Source organism: Amblyomma americanum, chromosome 1 (assembly GCF_052857255.1).
Source record: "Amblyomma americanum isolate KBUSLIRL-KWMA chromosome 1, ASM5285725v1, whole genome shotgun sequence".
Taxonomy (NCBI): Eukaryota; Metazoa; Arthropoda; class Arachnida; order Ixodida; family Ixodidae; genus Amblyomma; species Amblyomma americanum.
The window spans coordinates 440,190,852-440,211,199 of NC_135497.1; the positions used below are offsets into that span (position 1 = coordinate 440,190,852).

The 20,348-nt window shown below is 48.1% G+C and overlaps 1 pseudogene; it reads right to left on the minus strand.

The window, feature by feature from the left end:
* Window positions 1–2,337: 2,337 nt before the first annotated feature.
* Window positions 2,338–3,719, minus strand: LOC144125347 (uncharacterized; annotated as a pseudogene).
* Between the last annotated feature and the right edge of the window lie 16,629 nt (window positions 3,720–20,348).

A 20,348-nucleotide genomic window follows, 5' to 3' on the forward strand; every position in this document is an offset into this window, starting at 1 on the left:
GGGTTTCTTGATGACCCGGTGGTTCTAACTCACAAACATTCACATTACTCGAGGAAAGGAGAAGGTTAACTATTTATTTACAATATAAATAAAACAAGAAGAAACGAGCAAGAAGAAAACTATTTACAACATGACTGAACCTTTGATTAGATGAATTCAGTCCTGGTTCAACCCAGAGCGCTTACTTTTAAACCCTCTGCCTCCGCCCTTAGCGGGGACAGCAACCAATAAGGTAACAAGTGACCCTTCTTACCAATCAGTAGTTAGGGAAAGGAAAATAAGGTTTTCGTCAACTAACCACAGATCGGGGAAAGAATATTGACTAAACAATGGTCGGGGAAAGGAAAGACAAAGCTCTGCAATTCCCTCAACTAGACAAACATTTCAAAAAGGAGATGTTGCAAACACACAAACGCCCCGCCGCGGTGGCTCAGTGGTTAGGGCGCTCTACTACTGATCCGGAGTTCCCGGGTTCGAGCCCGACCGCGGCGGCTGCGTTTTTATGGAGGAAAAACGCTAAGGCGCCCGTGTGCTGTGCGATGTCAGTGCACGTTAAAGATCCCCAGGTCGTCGAAATTATTCCGGAGCCCTCCACTACGGCACCTCTTCTTCCTTTCTTCTTTCACTCCCTCCTTTATTCCTTCCCTTACGGCGCGGTTCAGGTGTCCAATGATATATGAGACAGATACTGCGCCATTTCCTTTCCCCAAAAACCAATTATTATTATTATTATTAAACACACAAACAGCACATACACGGCTACCATTTCCCACGGCAAAGGCAGGGACGGCACGGATGGGTTCCTTTGCTGGCGACGCGCTGATCTTGATACAGCCGCTGCCGAGTCCTCATCGGGCGTCCTTCTGAGTCTATGTGACTCCTCAGGTGCGGCATTCCTCGCGAACACAAGACCGACTGGCGCCACGGAAAATTAATCGAACTTCACAACCACCCAGCCACATTCCATTGCAATGGTGTACTATTACAGTAATCATATTCAATCCTGCGTCTTCACACACTTTGATACAATCATGGCGTTGATGCTGACATGTGCCCATGAGGACTGCAGATGATCACCTTTAACCATTTCCCTTCTATATGGCATACTGAACTACACTCGAAGGCAAGATTCACATACAATGGCACAATCATGTTGTTGACAACATAGGACTTGGCATGTACCCATAAGGAGGCTGCAGCAAAACACCGCTGAACCACTTTCCTTAGTATGGCACAAAATGACTCTATCACCATGTTCAAAAGCACGTCTTCATACTGAAGGAATCATAGTATTGGCCATATTAGAGTTCGCACATCCTGAAAAGGGATTGGACAGTGTTAGGGAAGAACAAACTTTTTAGTCTGCCACTCCTTGAAATTCCTCCTCGGGTCATACATCGAATGGTCATCTCTTTTCATTTACTCTTAATCTTGGTCCAGCACAATGCTGTAGCAAACCTGTCATTAAACTACATTTAGTGCCCACCATAGATATTTTCTTTCCTCTGCTGGCCTTACACAGTGGAAAGACACTGTCAAAGCTGTAACATATTTTTGTGGAATAACTGCAGCCAGCTGAGGAAAATGTGGTTTGTGCAAAGCAGAGTTCATGTTCTCCACACGTGATGAACACCTTGAATGCTAGCATTCATGACAGTGTTTGATATGTGTACAACTCCTAGAACCGGTGTCTAACTGGTTTTTCTGATTATTTTCCCATTTTCATAGGCATTCGTGGACTTCAATACCTTGGAATGGAGCTGTTGACAAGGCGAGAAGACAGCGAGTTCAAAATAAAAATGAAGGAGCTAGAAAATGAAAAAAACTTGAGCAAGAGGACGTGCGTCTCGAACTTGATAGAGAGCGCCTTGCACAAGAAAGAGAGCGCTTCGCCTTAGAAGAGCGAAAAATGAAGCTTCAGGAGGACAGGCTTGCTCATGAAGCCCGATGCAGGCGAGAAGATAGAGAGCAATTCCGACAGCAAGTTGAGCAAATGCTCATGGAGCAAGAGAAGAGGCTCGCTGCTCTCATTCAGAAGACGCCTCGTCAGTGATTGCTTTCTCTATTAAATTCTTATTTCATTATCAACAAGGCACCTCTGCAATTGTTTTCTTATATTGAATAAGCGCAGAAGACTGTTCAACACAGCTGTGTTGTCTAGCGCAACAGTGACGGGAAGACATTTTAAAACGCTGATGCTCTTCCCGCTTGGAAAGCAGTGCATTTTCTACCTTCTCACCATTTCTTGTTGCATATTTATTTTCAAAAATCATACTTGTAATGATAGGAGTGGAAAGTACTACAGGACTGTGAAAGCAGTGATAAGGAAAAAATATTTTAAAGATAAAGCGTGCATGCATATGCAAGAAAACACGCATCCCTAGTATTCTTGCGACCCAGAGGAGCAAGATATTGCTCCAGTATTGGAGGTTCTAGTCCAAAGTAACTGGACACTTGAGAGCCGTACAAGCAGGTGTGGCAATTGGCAAGTATTGCACTCACTTTGTACATGCATTCTAACTTTTGTTTGAACAGTTTTTGATTTTTTCGAAAATCCAAGAAAGCGAAGTTGCTAGAGATTTTTCCAAATCCCCACTCCACTGACTGCCGTACAGAACTCATGACATTATTGAAGGCTAACTGTTGTGCTGTTGCACGGGTTTTGCCATAAGGCTTCATCAAAAGAGGCCTCAAAGGGTATGCTGGGTCCCCGTAAATGCAATAATTGCGGCCCTGGACAAGCTTCTCAAGCTTTTCATAAGTGTGGCTCTCCCTCAGGATCCCTAAAAAAAGTACAATTAGTAACATAACTGTTTCACATTCTCATAGCTTTGTACTGTCTCATACAGTACCAGACAAATTGAGGTCTTCAGGAAAAAAATGCTATAAAGCAAAAAAATGGAACATGCTCATTTTGCAAGAACATTTTTGATACATGATTTATCAGTGTCCTGAACTTACCTGCATCGTGCTCGCTTCCAGGATATGACCCGTCCAGTTGGCAAATAATGCCGTTATGGCACATAATGGCCTGATATTTTAAAGCGTGGGTGCGCTTATGGCCAGAGAAGAAAAGCTTCTGATCTCTGGATGGACGGCAGATTGCTCTTGCCGTGCCATCAATAAAAGCCCAGCAGTTTTCTAGCGGTGCCCCTTTAGAACGGACGGCCTGGAAAGCAAAAAATAAAAGACAAAAGTCCTGTTATAAATATTCGCAAGAAAAGAAACTAGCGTGAGAGCGCTACCTAGGAGAACTTTTCCAGAGCCGCAAGGTCCAGCCACGAATGGTGGTTCATGTCGTCCAACAAGTGTTTGAACCTGTCCTGGATGTGGACGAAGACTTTGTTCGTTATGCTCGAAATGACTGAATAGTGCCGTCTGAACAAGCACTCCAGGTCACACAGCCGGTTCGGGTAGGCTAGTCTGCGCAAGGCTGTGCAAAGGGCCTCATCGCCGGGTACCGGAACCTCCTGAGCCCAGTATAAAACGTCGGGCAGCAACAGCGCACTCCGAAGCCTCCGCAAGTGGCTCTTCTCAAACCGAAACAGAGTGCGGAAGACTCCGTCGTCAGTTTCCTCGATATTGAACAAGCCATGAGAAGAAAGTGGGCCCATTCGTTCCGTGCTGAAGACTTCCAGACGTAGAATGTCTTCAATTTCTGTCCACTTCAAAGTGGACATTAGAAGCGGGTCTTCAAGAATGCTTCGCGGCTTTGGCATCGTTTTTGTAGACGTAGGAAATACAGGTGTAAGTACGTAACACAGTGGCCCATGAAATCAACGTCGGAAAAAACTAGTAAACCAGTGGCTAGAGCTACGGTTGGCTTGCTTTGGATATCGAGAAGACCCGACCTGTCGAAGTACATCAATATATGTTAAAAACATTTCTGCTACCTAAATTATTTTCAGCTGCATATAAAATGGTACAATAAAGAGTATGTTTTACAGCGTAAACAGAAATAATGACCCTATATCGTTTACCAGATGTAGTGCTTCCAGTTTATTTGCACAGAGGGCGCTACGAGAGCCCTCCGCTAAGGAAAATTCGTTCCACGCGCAACTAAAAACGATTTCGGTGTCAGCGCTCCGCTACCGCTTACCGTGCTACCGTGAGCGGAGCGGGACCGCCGCTCCGGTCAACTAATACCCCTGTCACACGGCCAGTTTCAATCACCCTCGAGTCGAGGGTCTTCGAGATTCTCAATCGCCATCGAACTCGCCGCTGCTACACGGCAAATCTCAATGGCCATTGAAATGGTTCTCGTGTCTTACGCCACGGATGTGTGGCGCCACAATCGTTACTTTGGATTTTGCAAAAATAACAAAAACATTTCATAAATGTATACTAGATGCTGAAATACACGCATACGCGAAAGTCGTTCAACACCCTTTTAATTGCACGTACGCGACGGACATATGCATAGACTGCTGTAGCCACTCTAATACAAGACGAGCCAAAACCAAACCAGTCCAACTGCGTCGGAGCGCTGCTTCGTCAGGCTTAAGACCTGGGAAATCGCCATGATACCTGAAAAACAAGAGCTATTTGTCTCTTGAAACCTTATGCGAGGGTAAGAATGGGCAAATCGAAGCCGAATACAACAGCTTAGAACACGATATTGCTTTGAGGGATTAGCGACGAAGCTGTTATCGCGGTGAAGCGGGCGGGCAGGGTGCCGCCATGTTGTCAACGTTAAGTACGCAAGCAACGCAAAGATTGCAACGCAAAATTAATGCACTTAAAACCAGTCTAATATAATTTTAAAATAATTTTACAGGCTGCTTGTATTATATTTTATGCGAATAATGTTTGTTCATGCTTTTGCACTGTGAATGTGTCGTGTACGAAAGTGCGCTTGGCGCCGCTCGAAGTAACGCTAGCAACCTTGGGCAGCGCTCGAAGGCCCTCGAAATCTCGATGGAGTTCTGCGCTACTCCGTTGACTCGATAGGCTATTGACTCGATCGCCATTGAAACTGCCCGTGTGGCAGCGCTCGATCGCCTTTGAGTCGATAGACGATCGGTTCGAGGGCCCTCGAAATGCCCGTGTGACAGGGGTATAAAACTGTCTAGTGACGGGAAGCCGCGACGCTCGCCAGCGCCATCTCTCGATCGCAGCAAGCAATCGGTGGGTCACCTGAGGCGAGCTCGCGCTGTGACTGGCCCGTTTTTCGTGGGGCGGGGCTCCGTCGCCGCCGCTCGCCGGAAACGTAGAGCAGGGCCCAGCGGCACCGGCCTCCCGAATTCGGTGGTTTGAAAGCGGTCCAAAAAAATCCCCCTCCTTCGGCTCCGGCGGCGACGGAGGCGACGGAGGAAGAGAAAAACCGGCTCTGAGAATGTGGCCTTAGACTGCGGACACGTTGAGGTTGTATTTCGATGGAGGCGAAATACAAAAACGCCAGTGTGCAGTCTGATGTAAGTACGCGTTAAATAACCTAAGGCGGTCTAAATTCACCCAAATGCCTCTCATCGCCGTCCCTCATTGCTAACGTGCGGTTTGGTGATGTTAAATTCCACATTTTTTAATTAAACCTCATTAGCAAATACCAATGTGCAGCAAAGAAAAAAAACTCGTAAAGAAACCTCTCCGAAAACATATAGCTGTCACAAACACACACGCGCACACACACGCACGCGCGCACAGACGCACACAGTCACGCGTAAACAGACACTCGCACACGTAGACGCACACAGAGCACACCCACACGCGCAGACCCCACTCTCGCGCACACACGCACAAAACGCGACACTGAACGAGTTACTTCATAAAACACGCCAGCAAACCACCTCGGAAGCAGTGCGCCCTCTGGCTCCGAGAGCGAGTGGAATATCAATGGCGGCTAAAAATCACGTGATCGCAACTCGCCTATAGGCAGCGCGGCGGCAAAGAAACGACAGCTGCGGTACATTCATAGTTCCAGTGACTCTATTCGCGACACTTTAACTCAGCTTATCGCCTTGCGCCCTCTCTGCATCATCTTGGCCACTAGGCGAATATTCATGCCTCACCCGACGCAGTGGCCCAGTGGTTGGGGTGCTCGACTCCGGTGCGGAACTCGGAGTACCCGGGTTCCGCACCCAACCGCGGTGGCCGCGTTTCGATGGAAGCGAAACGCAAAGGCTCCCGTGTGCTGTGCGATGTCAATGCACGTTAACGATCCCCTGGTGGTCGAAATTACTCCGGAGCTCTCTACTACGCAACCTCTTTCTTTCATGTTGAAAATTGAAAATTGGTTTTTGGGAAGGAAATGGAGCAGTATATGTCTCACATCTCGGCCGACACCTGAACCGCGCCGATATCAGATACCTGATATCTGATACCTTATTTAATATCTGCAGCGGGTCCTTGGACCCAAGGTATTAAGCTTATTTTCGGAATATGGTGGAGTGCTCGGCTTGAAGCCCTCTGACACGGGTCGGTACGTTATTGCACTGCCTCCAGGATCAGCGCGGGGCATATTAGCACGCACCATTTCATTCTATATTGGCTCTCCTACCCTTTAACTCTCCTACTTTCAGCACGCGGCAGCGAGCCTGGTTCGGCTTGAGCCAGTAGGCAGGTCTGACCACTTTCCTTTCTTCCTGTCAACAACAGCAGCAGCAGCAGCAGGGAAGAGATAAAAGAGGGACTTGGAGAAAAAAAGGAAGAGGTGCTGTAGTGGAGGGCTCCGGAATAATTTGGACCACCTGGGGATCTTTAACGTGCACTGACATTCGCACAGCACACTAGCCTTTGCGTTTCGCCTCCATCGATACGCGGCCGCCGCGATCGGGTTTCATCCCGGGTACTCCGGACCAGTAGCCGAGCGCCTAACCACTGTGCCACCGCGGCGGAGCTCCAGCTGTGCGGAATTTGCTTATTTGTTATGAGTGATTCCAATGCTTTTATCAGCGTTTCCTTGCTTCTTTGGCAAATTTCTTTGATCAGATAGATTGGAATTTCATCTATCCCTGATGATCTGCACTTAGGAATATTTGCTTCTGCCTATTTTCAGTTAAGACTGGTTAGTTCTAAGCTGTTTTCTATTGTGTTTTACTGAGTTGCTTCCTCATTCGGGGAGACTGCCCTATCGTCGTTCCTAAATGACTCAGCTATAACTGATGTAATGTAGTTGACAGCGTCGTTTACCTCTAAACATTTTCCCTCAGCATCTTGAATCTGTTCCTGCCTTCTAAGATTCGTTTTACCCAGCCAGCTTATACGGTTCTAGAATTCTCTTGACCCCCCTTAATTTGTATCGCGAAATTCAGCCAGCCAGCGATCAGAGGGATGCTTTATTTTAACCTGGATGAGGACCTGCACGTGCTCTTTCTTATGCGGATAAGATTCCCATTTTTGGCCTAATTCCTCTTCAGATAACTGTGCCCTCTTTGCTTCTATTCGTTCCCTTGAAGACACCTGTCGATGTTCGATGGTCTCCTTGATCTCCTTATTCCACCAGCTTCGTGGCTTCCTCTTTCGTCTCCAGCTGTTTACTCGTTCTACTTGTTGCATTTTTCTACTGATTAGTGGTTCTGATTACATTTCAACTTTTTAATGGGGCCTCTCTCTAGTGCTTCGTCTATGCCGGCTGCTATTAGCTCTATTTGTTCGTCGATTAATTTTGCATCCTCTTGTTGACATCTCTGCATTTCTTTTTTGAACAGGGCTCCCAACTGTAGACAAACCCGCTTATGATCACTTCCCAGACTGTACACTCCCTCTTCGCTTATTATTTTTTTCGAGCTTGATATAGAGTCACTGCGGCATTGGGCGGTAGTCAATGGTCGTCTGCCTGTGTGCCTCAAACCCTGTCATCAGGCGCCATTTTCCGCCGGGATGCCAAAACACAACAAAATGCCTTTGCGCAATGCACAACAAGCGTGCTTTGTAACCTTTCGGAGTGCTTGACATGTCCGTGTCACCCTCCTCGAAGTACAAGAATCCACCTGGGCCCCACTACGTTGTCTACGCTTATATTAACAACCAGAGAAAAAGAAGTAGCTGGGGTGTGCAGCGTTGTGTGCGATGTGCGCGACGTGTGTCGGGAGCTCTGCCGCTGCGGAGTGTTCAGCCTGCATCGCTTCCAATCAGGCGTTAAAAATGCCGACCGGCGGCAAATACGAACTGCTGAGGTGCATAGAACGAAATACAAGGCAAGTAGAAAGGACAAGTATGTGTCTGAAATTGTCGTCCTAACTGTATGCCTATCACGAAACGTTTAGCATGCAGTGACGGTGTTATGAAAACATGCAGGTATGCTTAGAGCATTCCGGGACAGGGTGATTAAACGTCTCCGTTGAGCACATGGAAGCCTGTTTCTTGGCTATGAGCCGCTCTACCGCTCTCCTTCCTGCGGAGATTGCGTGCGCCGCAGAGCTGCCCCACTGTATACGTGTGGTGACGGCTGGTTGAGGCCTTCGGCTCGCGCCAGGGGTCCACGGTGGTTGACGGCCCGTACCCACTGTAGTATCGTAACCACAACAAAGACTCAGTGCAACCCAGTGCCAATTCAGCTGCTCGGTCGCGCAAGAAGGATAAGTGCATCCCGAAGCTACAGCCTTGGTTTTCAGTGTTTACACGTTAGCGGCATCGATCTGTGTGGTCGCACTAAAACAGCGCGATGGCTCGCAGTATGATCAGTAGAAGGAAATTTCGTCGACTGGGGCGATCCGCTATGAACCCCGGATTTCCTAATATCTCGGCTACGTACGTTCGTAATTCGTGGCTCGCAACAAGAGAGCCTCGGCGGTTTTGAGATAGTGGCTTGAGAAAACGATTTCAGACCTGCTATCTGTACACTTATTCCCTCATAACAGCGCCAAGCGAAGGCCTACAGATGAGCAGTCCATAGCAATGCCTGCAGCTTTATTGTACCCCGCCTCATAGTTTGGCCGACTTCTAACATCACATCATTTGATAAAATCGCACGCGAAATTTTTACACTCCCCGGAGGCATTTGCCCCGGTGGTGGACAAGGGGCTTGGAAAACCCATCGCCAGTGGACAGAACGGCTCCGCCTGAAGTCAAAAGATAAAATGGATCTCTACAAATCACGTCTGCAGTTGAGGCGTCATGCAGCGTTTACACAGCACCATTCAGCCGCTTCTCTCGTAGAAGCCCTGTCTTGTCGCCTCGAATGGCAGCTCAAAGTCCGCGTTCAGATTATGACGCGACAGCACTTTCAAAATGACGGCGCTCAAATTTATTTCGTGTTCTGATCCCTAATAGTAAAATTATACCGGAGCCCTCCACTAAGGCACTTCTTTCTTCGTTTCTCCTTTCACTCCCTCCGTTATAGCTTCTCTAACGGCGCGGTTCGGTTGTCCACAGAGATCTGTGAGACAGTTACTGTGCCATTTCATTTCATCAAAAACCAATCTTCTGGTCTATAGGTCAAAGTTCCGCGTATTTATGTCTTATTGCTCTCCCAAGCAGGTAAATTATAAGCGAAGGCCACATCTCTTTCGTGATAATAATAATATCTGGTTTTTGGGGAAAGGAAATGGCGCAGTATCTGTCTCATACATCGTTGGATACCTTAACCGCGCCGTAAGGGAAGGGATATAGGAGGGAGTGAAAGAAGAAAGGAAGGAAGAGGTGCCGTAGTGGAGGGCGCCGGAATAATATCGACCACCCGGGGATCTTTAACGTGCACTGACATCGTACAGCACACGGGCGCCTTAGCGTTTTGCCTCCATAAAAACGAAGCCGCCGTGGTCGAGTTCGAACCCAGGAACTCCGGATCAGTAGTCGAGCGCCCTAACCACTGAGCCACCGCGGCGGTTGCAATTCCTTTGGAGAACCGTTTTTTTGCGGGATGACGTCAATTTGACGTAGGCGAGGGCGGGGCCAGCAGGTCAGGAGGAAGAGGGGAAAGACAGCGGCCAATCGGCGAGCGTGCCAGCTTGCGCAAGTGCACGTGAGTCACGACTGTTTGGCCTCTTCGAGGGCCATATACTAGTTAATAAGCTGCGTCATGAATGAAATAAATATATGAACCATATAGTAATACATGTTGTTTTAGTAACAAGTTGTAATATGGGTGAAAAATCTCAGTTAACAACAGCTGCAACGTTTTCTTGGGCCCGAATTACAGAACTCGCTCTAAGATTATACAGTATTGTGCGTTTTTATCGCTGACACTTTCAAAAATTTCCCCGCCTCAACCGCTGGCTCGTTTGCGGTGAAACTGCACACAGAGCTTGCGTATTATGGTAACTTTTGTATCGTAGCAAGTTTGACAATGGTACTTACTTAGTTCAGGCGCACATGATGCGAAAACGTAAGCGTCTACGAGAGATCGGCGAGCCAAAACCCGCAGACGACGCTTTTCGCTGAGAACCGGCAGTGGCGCCATCTGTTTTCGGCAGCGGAAAGCGTAACGACTAGGCCGCCGAGGCGAGCGTTGCAAGGAGCGCGGGCCCTTTGAATAGGCCGTTCGGCATTTGCGTCTGCTTCACCTGAAGCGCTTACAACATTTTCGGCTAATTGAGCAGAAAAATATCAAAACAACTGATTTAAAGAGGCTTTACCTTAATACGAATATTGTTTGATCTCTTCTTCTGCCGATTGGCTTATCCAATTCAGCTCATTTCGTCTGCTTTCGGGACTCTCTGAAAGCATCGGAGGGTGACACCACGAAGTCCTGAGCTGCTGTTCTCGTTTAATTTCGTTGTGTGGTGCGAACTTTTTATTCTTCCCTGCTGTTTAGACGTCTTCGTTGCACTGTGTTGTGTGTTGAGCTGCGGTATGCCAACGTACAGTGCGAAAGAGAAAGCTGCGGCAGTGGTGTGGCTAATTGAGAGAAACTCAATGCACTACGTCCGCAAACAATTTATGGTGCGGTTTCGTCGGCGGCCACCGTCTCGCACAGCCGTTTCGGAATGGCGCCATAAGTTTGAAGACACTGGATCTGTGAATAGGCAAGCAAGAAAAGATAAAGGAAAGGGACACCGTGGAATCGGTGATGCGGTTGAGGGGGTCTTTGAAACCAACCCTCGTAGGACATGCACCCGTGCTGGGCTTCTTTTCGGCGTAGCCCCATCGACGGTGAGCCGAGCACTTCAGATTAAAGGATGGCGTCCGTACAGGGTGCGTGTACACCAGCACTTAAGCCCAGCAGACAAAGCCCAGCGGGTCTCATTCTGTCGCTCAGAGCAGCAGAGACTGACAGCAGATCCTGGACGCCTCGATTTTTTGATATTCAGCGACGACGCTGTTTTTCACCTGGACGGCCAAGTAAACCGGCAGTGCACACGTTTCTGGTCGAAAAACAACCCGCATTTCACTCACACCAGGGCCGTGAACTCGCCACGGACTGTTGTCTGGTGCGCAATTTGGTGAGAGGGAGTGGTCGGCCCGTTCTTCTTTGAGGACACTGTGACTGCTGACTCTTATCTGCGCCTGTTGAAGGAACGATTTCTGCCGGAGCTGGTGGAGTACCACATGCAGCAGCAGCTATGCATCTTCCAGCAAGATGGCTCCCCTGCTCACTAGGCAAGCAAACTTAGACAATGGCTCAATGAAGAATTTCCGGGCCGGTGGATGGGGCGTGGGTCGCCCAATATGTCTTGGCCACCGCGATCGCCAGACTTGACGCCGTGCGATTTTTTCGTGTGGGGATACATAAAATCGCGCGTCTACAGGGCTGGAAGCCTTCACAGTGTTGAGCGTCTTCAGGAGCATATAAAAAAAGAATTCGACACGATAAGCGACGACATGAGAGCTGCAGTGTTCAGCGAATACGCTCACAGGTTGCAGCGATGCATAGACGCTGCAGGAGGCCACTTTGAGGATTGATTGCTTTGCAGCCTGAACGTCTTTTACTTGCCAGCTTTCCAACCAATGCAGCTGCAAGGGTGAGTCGGTGGCAGATCATTCTTAAAACAGTTCAGAAAGATACGGACACATGGACGGAACGTACACACGAGCGTACGGCGTGTACTGCCAATAAATTAGTATTGTTTCTTTCAACAGCTCACACTATTCCCTTCCGACTACGGAGCGTCCTGCGAGAAAAAGAGCCGTTCTTCCGGCCTAATGTGTGTATATCGTTTTAATAGGGCAAATGATGAGATACGCCTGGAATTGGTTTGCTTTTCAGTGCTATAATTTGAAAATACTTAAGATGAAGTAAATGCCGAACGGCATATTCAAAGGGCCCGCGCACCTTGCAACGCTCGCCTCGGCGGCCTAGTCGTGACGCTTTCCGCTGCCGAAAACAGATGGCGCCACTGCCGGTTCTAAGCGAAAAAGCGTCGTTTGCGGGTTTTGGCTCGGCGATCTCTCGTAGACGCTTACGTTTTCGCATCATGTGCGCCCGAACTAAGTAAGTACCATTGTCAAACTTGCTACGATACAAAAGTTACCGTAATACGCAAGCTCTGTGTGCAGTTTCACCGCAAATGAGCCAGCGGTTGAGGCGGGGAAATTTTTGAATGTGTCAGCGATAAAAACGCACAATACTGTAGAGCGCGATGTCAAAATGACGACAGCATGACGGCAAGGCGAGACGTCAACGCGTGACTAAACGCGGAATCATCCAATGGTCAGTAGGGTGTCGCCCCGGAAGCGTTCATTTGCACGACAAGAAGCCTATTTGCACGGCAAGGGGCCGTATGCTAACTTTTTTTACAAGAATACGCAGCGAATAAAATAAATACAGTTTTTTTTTCAAACAAATGTATTTCACTTTCACTGAAATGAAGCAAAACAAGAACATTCACTTTTGTAAATAACTGCTTTCGTGTGTAAATTTTGTTGCCATGTGGGCGCGCTGACAGATGTAAACAGTGAACATGGCGGCCTTCAAGAAAACAACTGATCCCACGGCTATTTCCTGCTTTCTTACGCGTCGTCTGGAATCACGGTTCTATTTGGTTGTCCTAAATGCGCAGATAGCACTTATCGAAGCCAGTGAATGCCACGGGCCTCCAGAAAGGAATCTGCAAGAAACGTCTGTACCGAAAATCGACGAAGACAACAAGAGGTAAGCCTTTGTTATTGGTTTAAAGATGCCATATACCAAGTATGTGATTGGAGTTCTGTTTCTTTTGCTTTAGGAAATACAAGACGACCACGAAGCACGGTTTGTTGGGTAAAATAAACTTTTTTGGCCTCATAAACGTCTGGCACATGAATGGTTCAGTTGGGAAGGAGCAAGAACCAAGCAAGGCGGTTGGGCGCACACTAACAACCTTGCTTGTTTTAGTTCGTTCTTGGCTGTGCTACAAGTTGCTGCAGCGCAGCGCACGCCAGTAAAAACATATTAGCCCGAACCATGAGCAAAGGTTTCCCTCTGTTGTTCCCTGCTTTCGAAACACGAAACAGAAAATTATTGCCTGTTTTCCGCGCTGTGTTCGCTGCTGCATTGCTCTGCGCGGGAATTCGTCTCTAAATGGCGCCAACACGGAGAATGTCGAGCGAGCAAGAGCTTATCTTAATAGAGTTCATGGAGAGCCATCCGCTTTTGGCTCGGGCTTCTGCCGACCTCAAAAATTCATACACAGCTTTTGAAAAGCGCGAGCTGTGGAACCAGCTCGCGTCGATACTCAACAACGAGGGGCCGGCCGTCATGACCACCGACGGTTGGCGGCACCTTTGGCATGTGCTTTGCTGCAGAAAAAAGGCAAAATTGCCGCGCCTAAACCAAGAGGGCGGGTGAGTCCTTCAACGTCATTCTGTGAAATGCCACTTGAACACGCCTTGCCGCATCCTATCGTAGGCACAACGGAGGAGGCCTGCTTGGTGGCCGAGGAGGCCGTATTATCACCCTTGTAGGCACGGCCAGTGCCACGGGCGTCGGGCCGTCGTTCTTCGATGGTGAGAAAACTGAGGTGGGTGTGCACTGTAGTAGTAGTAGTAGTAGTAGTAGTAGTAGTAGTAGTAGTAGTAGTAGTAGCAGTAGTAGTAGTAGTGGTGGTGGCTTATTAAAACAATTATTAAAAGGAAGGATAAGAATTTTGCTAGCCCCGGCATCTGCCAGCGATACTGAAGCACCTGAGCTGGGGAAGCGGAAATAAAAAATAGCAGGCAGAATGAAAAAAATGAAATGAAAGAGGTGAGGGAACAGGAAGAGAGGATAGGGAGAGAGGTAATATACATAATCTATTTAAACAATAAGAAATGTGTACAGGTTGCGTGTGGGATTAGTTCATGATGAGGCAATAAAAACACGCACACAGTACTATGTTGACTACAACTGGAGTGGGGCGTCGATCCAGTTGTTTGTAAACCGTGATGAAGTTATGGGCAATTCAAACGTTTTCTGCTGGGAAGAATGTTAAGGCACTCGTGTACGAATTTGTGGCGTTATGGCTTCTTGCAACAGGAGAACCAGCAGCCCGTCCCCAACGGTCCCCAGCAGCCCATCGCCAACGATCCCCAGCACCACGCCGCCAGTGCCCCCGTGAGCACGCCGCCAGTCACCCCCCATCAGCACGTCACCAGCCTGACCAGCAGGGTGTCAGTTGGAAGTACAGCAGGGACGAGCGGCTATGTGCGTAACCCCATGTAGATGAACCCCTTAAAAACCTGTCTGTGACTTGCACCTTACAAGCACTGTTTAATTCATCTGTGATTTAGTTCAGTCTCGGAGGAGGTGCAGGGATGCATAAGCTAGTGGTTGCGGATTATTGATTGCGTCTTTTTTGCTAGTGCTCTTTGCTCTTTTCGTTTCATGGTTTGCCAGTACCAACCATTCTCACCTTTTACCCTGTTACAGCAGAGGAGATGACTGGGACCCCCAGCAAGTTGTCGACAAGACACACTGAGCCCCACAGGCCGTGAGTTGGCTTGTCATTATTCAAGCTCCATGCTACCCTTTCTGGCAGCTGCTTGAAAGTAATAGCATTATCCGTTCTGACAGCGTTTGCAGCAGTAGCCAAATAACTGCAGTGATTCTGTACTATCCACAAAACTCTCTCTCTGGCTTTGCCACTCTGTGCAGAATGTTTATTTATCTTGCAGTGAGGCTGCGATATCTCCTAGTAGTCTAGCAAATGTGCTCATGAAATATGCTACAACAATGCTGCCGGAGATTGCTGTCCTGTATATTTAGGTCAAGTCCTCTAATACATTGTACTAAATGCTTTGCTTATTCCACCACATGAAGCATTGCGTGATGAGCACATTTTCTTTCCTGACAGCTACACCGGTGCCCTCGCTGCAGCCCTCACCTCAGCCCCCACTGAAGCCCACAGCAGCGCCCTGACTGCAGCCCTCATCGCGTGCCACGCCTAGCCTTCTTGGCAAGCGACGGCGAGACGATGAGGCCGATGAGGTGCTGCGCCAGACGCTATACGAATCGCGGCGTTTGGCGGACTTTACTGAGGCCCGGAACCGCCAGGACGCTGCGTTTCAGCAGAGCATGCTGGTGGTGTGTATTCACTGCGCACACTGCACTTTTCACAGTAGAAACTGTCACTTTAAGCATAAATATCAGTGCTCTCTTTTGAGCACCTCTACTTCTGTATTGATGCCTCTTGTTGTACGTGGTTGGGACAGCTGAGTTTATGAAAGTGACACGAGTCTTCTACACCCATACTTTGTCCAAAATATCTCAGCACCTGACCTTTTACACAAAACTTAAGCGAGACCTCAACATTGACAGTAATAATTTGTAATTGTGGCTGTTTTACATGCAGGGCATGCGGGATGTGGCAGCTGCTGTGCGGGCTTCAAATGGGCAGCAAGAGCTGCTCATCCAGAACGTCAACATACTGACGCTGATCCTGCAAAAGCAGCTTGACCCACGTGCACCACATTTAACTGTTCATTTTTATTTGCATTCTTCTCGTGTTTCCATATTTATGAAAGAACAGCTTCGTATGTTTATATATATTCAAGAACATTTTTTACTTCTCTGCCAGGTGCGCTCATTGAAGTATTTTTAGTTTGCATTTTAAAATTTCCGTTTTGTGTGTTTATTTTTACTTACATTGTTTGCTTCTCGGCCAGTTGCAGATACGTACCATTTTTTTTTATTTATGAAGTGCTGGTTTATGCTTGTTTTTATTTACATTGTTTGCTTCTCTGTCAGGTTTCTGTTTTTGTATTTATTTAAGATCATATCTGCCATGTGCCATAGCATCATTTATTCTTGTAAGCTCTGCAGGCCCGGATGCTTCACACTGTTTATTTTCTTCCAGTTATGTAATTTAAGCTCTGCCAGGTGTGCAAGCCTCCTATACTCTTTTATTTTCTATTCCTTTCAAATGTTTACCTGCAGCTGTGGCAGGTGCACAAGGTGCAATTTCTAGTGCTTGTTTACTCTCATTGCAATATGTGGGCAAGTGCAATATGTGGGGCAAAGTTGTTCAGAAGTGACTGTAGTTATGAAGGGCATCATAATATGGGGATTCTATATAAATTTTGAACACTTCGATTTTGTGCCTGTTAAGTTTGTTCGCATGTTCCTGAGTCGTTTTTTTTTTGCATTACTTTTCCTGCTTTTCCGTACAGTGTCCATTGTGTGCATTGTAACATGTTCTATCCTCAATAGACCCGAGGAAAAATGAGGCTTGCCAGCATGCGTCCAACGTCACTTCTGAACTAGTGTTAAATGCAGGCAAAAAAAAATTTGGAGGACGCTTGAGCTCCGCCTTTAAAAGCATGATGCAACAATGTTAATGGTACTCGTTTGTGGGTCCCTTTATAACTTCAAACGCAGCCATGTTGGCATCAAAGTCTGTGATACTTGTGTGTCTTGTACACGTAACATGATTTTTTAGTCCAGTAAAATCTACGAAGAGCAATGTCTTGTGTAGCACTTGCTGTGCATTCCATGTGTTTCAGCAAAGTGCAAACCAGGGCTACATCGGGCCTACAAGTATGCACAACATGCCAAACCTGTGATACTAGCATTCAAGCTGGCAGTCAAGATGAAGCTTTTTTTAAGGGTAAACAACGCGTAAGACTTAGACGGAAAGCAAAGAAAACATAGGATGAGCGCTCATCCTGTGTTTCTTCTGCTTTCCGGCTATGTCTTTCGCCCTTCTGCAGTGTTTGCACCAGGATGCCCTGACACTGGTGTGAGCAGCCACGGCTCCAGTGGATATCCACTGTCTCCTGCACGACCAAAATTTGCAGTGAAGTGCGTTGTTGCCAATGTAATAAATGATTCATACCAAGCAGCTCAAAACCAGTATGCTGAACCAGAATTCATAGGCATGCAGAAGATTCATGACTAAGGGGTACCTCTGTAAGCACAGCCTTCTAGGTTAATGGTGTGCTGTGATATCCTACTCAACAATAACGATGTGCACACCTCTTTTGCCTGGGTGTTTTACGCTTGAAATACGATTCACTTTATAACAATGTTTCTTGTGCCTCTGCACCAGCAGTAACAGTAAATACACAAAAATAAATACGATACTTCATACTGTTGCATGTCATCCATGTTATTACCCGCCTCATATAGGAATTAGCCACTGATGTAGCTTAATACGTGATGTCGAAGTGGCCCGATGATCAATTGGCTGCTTACCCAGAAGAAACTCTCCATCCTCCAGCAGTCCGTGCTCCACCTTCCGACGCAGCCGTGAGTAGCGCCAAAAAAAGGCATCGTGACAAGACCCCGGGCAGCGAGGGTCGACCGCAAGCATCTTCATGTTTGCGTCGCAGATCTGCGAGAAACACAGGCAGACAATCTTGGACGTGAACTTCCATTGTCGAGGTCGCGGCTTTCGAACACTTGCGGTCAGAAAACCAGTCTACTCACGATCATGGTGTTCATCGCGTAGTATTCTTTGTGGCTCCAGAATGCTGCCCCGTTTGCTGGGTCTCCCCGCGGCGCTTTTATGGCAATCAGCGTGCCGTCGACGCAGCCGACGACGCCGGGAATGATGCCGCGGGGAAGGAAGGTCGCATTGGCTGCCGCCTTTTCCTCGATGCGCGCCAGGAAACGCACCCATCCCTTCTGTACGCCGACTTTAGAGATGGCCTCAGCCACACGCCTCACGCACTTGCTCGCCGCCTATTGTGCGAGGCCGACGGTCTGCTCGTTGCCGACACACACTTGAAAGCCCCCGGAGGCAAAAAAAAACGGAGAGCGCACAGCACCTGCCGCCGCACCGACAAAGCGCTCCTCCGTACGCCTCGCAGTTCGTCAGCAAGTTCGCCGCACATCCACTCCACTTTCTCCTTATCCAGTCGAAAAAAGCGACGGAACAGCTCGTCCGGCAAGTAATACGCGTCCTCGTACACAGTCCTTCGTCGTTGCTGGCGACGACGTTGCCGCCTCCGCCACCAATAAACAGCAGACGCCGCCGCCGCCATTTTCTCTCTAAAACTCTTTAGACCACTCATTTCGCTCGCAAAAAACAGTCTAAAATCGCGGGCATAATTAGGTGCACAACGTCATGCATTTTTTCTTGTCCGTGACGCCATTGCAGCTTCCCGTGACGCAACTTTTCAAAATGGCGCCGGCGACCAATAGGAGCGGGCATTTGAGAGCGCTCTCAATTGTAGACCGGTCGGAGCGAGTTCCGTAATCCGGGCCTTGGCTAACGTTTTATTTTTTGGCCCCTAGATGGTGTCTCATGTGCACGATGTGGCATAATGGTCTGGCGTCCGCCTCGGCTGCGGGAGGTGGTTGGTTCGAAACCCACCGCCGGACTCCCACCGGTAAAAATGGGTACAAGCCACCCCCGGCCCGGCACCCGGCTTCTTCAGGGGTGTGTGCTTGGAGGAGGCTCCGCAAACCCTGCTGCGCCCCTTCGGGGGCAAATCCAGTTTCGAACAAATCAGCCTGCAAAGGTGGTTCGTGTTTCACTCCCCAGTGAAGAGTTCAGACTCAAGACTCGTACGCTCTAACCAGCGTCTGGTTCAAACACTATGGTCCTTCGTCAGAAGCGATTCAGAGTATCACTACGGTCATGGGCTAGTCCGGCTTTTCGGCTGCCCGACTTTGTGAGACATGTTCCACGCGTCATTTTGATTGCAGTGTATCTAAAGTTCCCGAATTGCTCAAGCGGACCATCGGTCTCCTGCAGGTCCTCATGTTTCGCCACAGCAGCGCCTTATTCTAGTCGAATTCTTGGAGAGGCATCCTTGTCTAGTGAAAGGATCTTCGGTGTTAACACCGGAGATATCGAAAGCTAGTAAGGCGCTGTTGTGGCGTGAGCTCGCCGCAGCTTTGAACGCTGACGGGATCTGCGGAGAAAACTGTAGAACAGTGGCGCAACTTCTGGAAAAAGGAAGTTTACAACTCTCGCCACGACGCAGCCATCGTGGCCGACGAACACAGGTAAGCTCCATGACCGAGTATGTGCCTCTGTTGTTGTGTAACAAGCGGCTTGTTTACTCATAGGGGCACCGGCGGCGGCCGTTTGTCCGTGCTGCGGGGCCGCATCCTCGCCCTCGTCGGCCGCTCAAGTGCCGTAGGTGTGTGCGGCAGATTTTGTGACGTGGTATGTTCGACAAAAACTGCACGTTTCCTGACATCGATCTAGGTTGATTATAAAATTGATTTCTTAGGTCTGCAAGCGACTGCAGGTCCGGCCCATGCTGAGCCCGGTGGCGATAAGTTGACCATTTGATTAGCATGACTATATGAGAGAAGATTAGTCATAATTTTCTCAGATTCGAAATCTGTCTACATAAAAACAAAAATAACAAAGACGTGAGCACATCAATTTTCGATGTATAAAAACATGAACAGTCCACTTGTTAATTATGCTTGCTGTGAACAATGGTCAAATGTATAGGATATAGTAACGAACCCATTAAAAAGGTAAGTGTCCAAAGCCCGGTAGTAAGACAATGCATATATACAGCAGCTCACATTTTTTAACAGACTATCGAGGTCAACATGCATTAACTCCCTCTGAATATATAAAATGAACAGCATAAATTTTCTGTTTTGACTGTCCACAAAAGTCACCTGCAAGAAGGTCTGCGATTGACATTAAGGGACATGTTTGGAAAATGGTAAATAGATTAACTGCTCGAAATGTTCTCGCAAATACGGCTTCAATGCGTTGCAATGCCAAATATTGTGAACGTTCATGGACATGCAGTGAATTTGTCTGGTTTCGAGATGTAATCAGTTGGTGTTTCATTTATTTTTTGCTTTGCTGCAACACTCATGTGACTAGTTGAGATTGTTTATGTTGAGAGCAAAATCATATTACCGATATTTATTAAGGTAATCTTGTGCATTTAGGATAGCAGTCCACCAGCCTCCTCTGCGCAGTCACTGGACGGGAACACTTCATATCCCCAGCGCACTTCCCCGTCAGCTGCTGATGTGCAGCCCGTGATGTGCAGCGCACAGCCTGCTGCCGAAGTCACGCCCTCTCGGCGGCAGTCCCTGTCCCAACATATTTCTGTCGGGGAATAGCCAGGGACGAGTGGCTCGTCACGTA